This window comes from Pecten maximus, chromosome 12 (assembly GCF_902652985.1).
Source record: "Pecten maximus chromosome 12, xPecMax1.1, whole genome shotgun sequence".
Taxonomy (NCBI): domain Eukaryota; kingdom Metazoa; phylum Mollusca; class Bivalvia; order Pectinida; family Pectinidae; genus Pecten; species Pecten maximus.
Genome location: NC_047026.1, coordinates 10,703,123 through 10,708,918, shown reverse-complemented (window position 1 = coordinate 10,708,918; position 5,796 = coordinate 10,703,123).

The window sequence follows — 5,796 nt, the reverse complement described above, 5'->3', positions numbered from 1 at the left end:
GCCGCTATGGTACACTTATGCATAGAAGTAAAACGCGTAAGTGATCATGACAACAAGTGTGTAATTTGATAGGCCTATATTTTGTTCGTTTACCTGTTTCCGGTTTCGAATTGGTACTTGTGGACAGGAGTGTGATTTCCCACTAAATATGAGAAGAAGAAGGGAAAAAAGGAGAAAAAAAAAGATTCATAGATTGTTTATTTATTGTTAAATTTTAATTCTAACAAAGGATTACTTATCTACGTCTTCTCTCAAATACATTTACACATTAACACAATAAAATATTTCTACAATAATAAATAAGTGTTAACATCATAATCTGTTGCTGATTTCAATAAATATTCTAAGCTGAATACAAAATAAGAAATGCTAAAATTTTGGATAAGGATATCCATGCAGTTTGTTTATAATATTAAGACGACAATATATATAAAGTAGTGAAAGACATTTTCACAAGGGTTATCATAATATTCTTACAAGGGTAACCACAAGTACATGCAGCACATAATGTACATGGTTTGTCCTAAAAATACATGGCGTCTAACACCTTATATAGAATATATTTTCATCTTACGATGACCGTCACCAAAATATAGGGGGGGGGGGGGGGGGGGGGGGGGGGGGGCTGTTGTAAATCTGACTTTGTCGAGGTTATGCCACACTGCATCTTTTAAGACATTAGATCCAACTGTGAAGAGTATAGAATTATTTCAGAGAAGCTTGAATAATTCTGTTGTTATTATTGTTTCGCAGAACATGGGGATTGTTTTCTCCAGTGACAGGCGGAAGTAGATGATTTAGAAAGACTGGATATAATTTGTAGTGCATCTTATACAGCAGTTGTGGTTTTCTATGTTTGCTACGGCAAACATGCAAGAGTTTCCAAGTCTCTTTCGTAATACAAATCACCAATACGGACATATATATGATCGATGGAAGGCCCGTAATAATACGCTTCTGTTTTCGCCTTCTCTTTCTTTTCCCATTCAAATTCGAGCACACCCACCCCACAATTCGCAACTGATAAATGATACATTTGTCTTATCAGCATTAAAAGTAACCAACCATGTTCTAGCCCATGGCTTTAATTTATCTTGATCACTATACTCAAAGCTTCATAAATTTCAAGACAAAAGGATGATGAATTTAAAAGTGATGTATCATCTACAAATAGACGAAAGGCAGATTCAAGGATAATTTAAAACAAAATTGGTCCAAGAATTGAGTCTTGAGGAACACCGGCCTCATTAGGCTAACAGTAGAATAAGAATTATTTAAGGGTTTAATGTGTCGGCCATCTTTGAAAAGTGCACTGATATCACGCAATATACCACAAAATAAATTTATACAATAATTTTATGTCGTAAATTCTCTTTAATTGTTGTTTTAGTATCATAAATAATATAATAGCCTCCTTCATTGTTAAACAAATTGAAAATCATTAAAAAAATAAATCTTTAATTCTACCTATAAATCGAGTCCATGACTGAGAGCTCCGGTGCAACTTTCCCAAAGTAAATAACACGATCATCAAGTGTTTATATCCAAGTATTAATTGTAACTGAGTGTTATAAAATCAGCAATGTCTTCATATTTCACATTTCAAGCTAAGAATACAATTCATCTGAAATACCACACGATTTTTATTCAACCAACAAACCCCTATTCCAAACTCTATCAAATGATTTGGAAATATCACCAAAAAAACCTACATACATGCATGTATCTATGTTTTTTCTCTTCGCGTGCAGAACATAATATTTATGATGATACATATCAATAACTTGATGAACTGTCAAATGACCATACATAGTTTTTGTAAAAAAAAAAAAAAAACCGAAAGAGAATTTTCTATGAGATAATCATAAAAGGGTTTACATATATATAACTCTTTCAAACGCTCACTTTGTCTAGTGAAATCACTTACATGAACAAGTCGATACAATTCGACCCCTTGTTGTGAATGGGCAAGTTAGGGGTTCCTTGCTGATTCCGTTCAGTTTTGACCCTGAATAAGTGGAAAACAAAATGGCCGCCAGGAGGTCATCTTGGATTTTGACAGCTGAAATTTGTTATCAGTATTTCTTAGAAATTCTTCTAAATTGTGGACGCCAAAATCCCTCTCTGATCTCTTGTCTTGATCAATCAGTCTATTGGGTATTGGTTTACCTTCAAAATAGAGCAAATTATTTTCTAAATTCTCCTAATTTTCTTCTGTTTATCTCTCCTACCATTCCCTTTTACAATACAGATTTGTTTATGCAATACAGATTTCTATATATATGGATATTTTTTTTTAAATATGTCTCAAGTACACGTTTTTGCTTTGTTTCAGTTAGGCTTACACGTCAGGTAAAAGTAGATTTCAATTCCGTGAGGAAAAGGGATATCTGAAAAGCTCTTTACACATGTCAGACAATAAATTAACCCATTCCGTTATAATAATTATACACAACGAAAACTTTTTTTTTCCAAATATGCATGTGCATTTTTCACGAGAAACAAATTGTATGAAACTTGTAGAAAAATAATCTGATGCTTTCTCAATTAAAATAAACGCCTTTATCATTTACTGTTAAACGTACAATCGTGAAAATTGGCGATAATACCTCATTTACATATTTAAATTGCTCATTTAAATATGATGTAAAATTTTGGCATGGTAACGTTTAATTTTTTTCTGGGGTTTGATCTAGCCCACCATCCTCCCTTTGATGCCATTCCTATAAAGGACTACTTACAACCGGAAACCAGGGTGAAGTCTGATTTACATATTTCTTACTGTTATCTTAAAATAAATTATAAAACATTACACAAAAGAATTGGATCGGAGTTGTATATGCGCACAATCTGATTAAAATACAGATCCTAATACTATCGTGTTGAGGCCTCAACACGATAGTATTAGGATCTACATTTTAATCAGATTGATATGCGCATAGAGTACAAAATTCACCATTGGAAATTTCCTAACTACTAGACATTTGGTAAAATGCATAAATGAATTAATATTTTCACGGAAATTATTTGCTTTCATACGTAAAATGAATGTTACTATACGTATGCTAAGGAATGTTATTGAATATAATGAAACATAGCTTTCTGAACGCAGATAGACACAGAAATTTAATTTTCAAATGTACAAATTGTGATATTACGTATATACCCGCTGTCTGATCTCCGATAGAATTAGTAAATTAACGTATTTTTAAATCATTAGGTTTGCACCACCAACGCTGTCACGAAACCTTTGCCTTATATATCAAGGCTGCTAAGCAGTGGTCAAATTAACGTCTCCAAGCGAGGCCAAATGTGATTTTCCTGGCTTGCTGGGTTGTAACATGAACACAGCTCCTTAGTATTTAAGCATTTGAACTCTGACCCCTATCTGAGTATGATGATAAACGTTATTATTCCAACTTTGAACACATGTCGTGCTATAATATAACCACGGGTATAGTTGAAAGCATCATTTATATCAAATTCAATTTTACTGAAACTTTTATAACTACAATTGTACTTGTATGCCTAAATATATAAATAAATTACCTACACATGCCGTCATGAGAACACCACTTAAATACAAGGTTGAGCTCAGGTTTTAGGCCTTAAATTTTTAACAGCCCTTCCCACAGGAAAGATACTGCTTTGTCCAATAGACCATGGTAATGGGGTGGGGATCCTGGACATTTTTTTTTTAATAAAGCACGGTTTAATGTACATTAACCTGTGAGATTACGATACGAATGCTGCCTGTAATTAACTGCAGCGTATGACGTCAGCTTGTTTATTCAAAATCGCTTCTTTTTTAACTTCAAGTCTTATTTTTCTGTATTTAACGCTATATGGACTTATCACAGACAGAAACTTTACCAGTGGCGCAACCTACCGCATTATATCCAGATTGAAAACAAAATTATGCGACTCTGCCAAACATGTGGGCGGATACATTTAAAAAATATTTATTCGTGAGTAAAACATGTTTGTTATTTAATGAATTACTAGCTGGTCTTTTAACCTATGTACGTTCGAAGTGTCAGGTTGATTGAAACGAGATAAATCTATAAGGGTTTGTCGAAAAATTGCCCTTTCTTTATAGTAGGCTGAATTAACAGTCTTAGTACAGTATCCCATTCTCTCCGCTAAACTCCACTCACCAATGTAAAAAAATACATAGATTATACGGCTATGATTTAAATGTTATTTTCGTCACATTTTGGATATTTACGGTGAAAATTGACAGACAAGCTCGTGTTGTCCTACAAGGTCTCTATATTTGACTTGATAAAGTGACGTTTATATAGACTTGTATTAACATAGGTTAGTATAGATAATACACTGTAAAACGATTTTGTTAGTTTAAGTATCAATAATAACAGAAAAGAATTGGTCTATGTGGCAATATCGACAATGAGATGTTGAAATTTTAATTTGTTTAGAGACCCCGTGGTTCATATGTTAAGTGACCCCATGTCAACATGAAAAGCAGATAATAAACATTCCTAATTCTGAAATTATACAGCCGCAACAAACACGACACATAATCTGCTATTTTTCATTTACAAAAGTCGACTTGTTCAACATAAGTTTGCCAGGGTAAATTGCTTTGTTATAGAGAAAAGGCGATTTGCAAAGTGAAATGTGCAAATTTGTTCCGACTGGCCAAACTGTAGTATTCAACCACATTCGTGGACGTAAAAGATCACTGAAATATCGCCGGGTCCGTGCGCTATATTAAAATAAATGAAGATAGCATATGGAGCACAAGAAACACCTTTCCTTAGCTGAGCCACTGTCTATCGCTTCAGAATAGAGACCTCCGTGTTCACAGTTTAGAGACCCCACCGGGCTCAATCGTACTGACCGGGCGCCGGTGAATTTTACACCCGGGCAACGATAATTTCTATAGAAAATAAACGCCGAAGACGGGATCAGAAGAACGGTTGAGGCATTTTTGCCTTTTTTAAATGTGATAATGCTTTCCTTCAAGGTAAATAACCAGACCACGGAACAATATGATAAATTGGCTATAACTTGCAAGGATAACGGACAGGAAAAACACTTATCATTTTTTTGCTAATTCGCCCACAGTGTAGGCGGGTATGACCAAATTATGCCCCAATCCACGAATTATGCAACATATACAGCAAAATCGTTGATCGAAATGACTGTAAATCTCACAGTTTATCGGAATTATATATTTTGACATTATCAAGTCCTATAATATAAGACTTCGAAGGTTCATATCGTGATGTTTACGTTTATTATCAGATATTTACATTTTTGTTATTTGTCGAACCTCGAGGACTAACTTCGAGGTTCGCCAAATAACAAAAATGTAAATATCTGATAATAAACGTAAAAAAATCACTTAATTATCATTAATCTGGATTTACATGTAAATTGTCCAGTGGTATCAACACGAACAACCACGGAACAACTGATACTCCGCCCCCGCTAGGACTCGAACTAGCGACTCTCTTGCTTTCCGAGCGGACATTCAGCTACTAAGCTAAAACGAAATCCTGCCTATTAAACCCTGAGCTAGTCATGTGACTTATATTATTCTCCTTCACACTAAGTATGCACATACCTTTTATATTCCCAACCAATTACAGGGAATGAGAAGTAAATACAAACACTTTCAAGAACAACTGAAATAATTCAGTTTAATTTTTTAATTCACGGTTGCTGTACAAACACAAGAGGTGGACAACACGATCCGTGTATTGTTTGCACGCAGGAAGGGCGTAAGAATTTTGCCTGCTGTCCCCATTGCATGATTGCAAGAGGCTG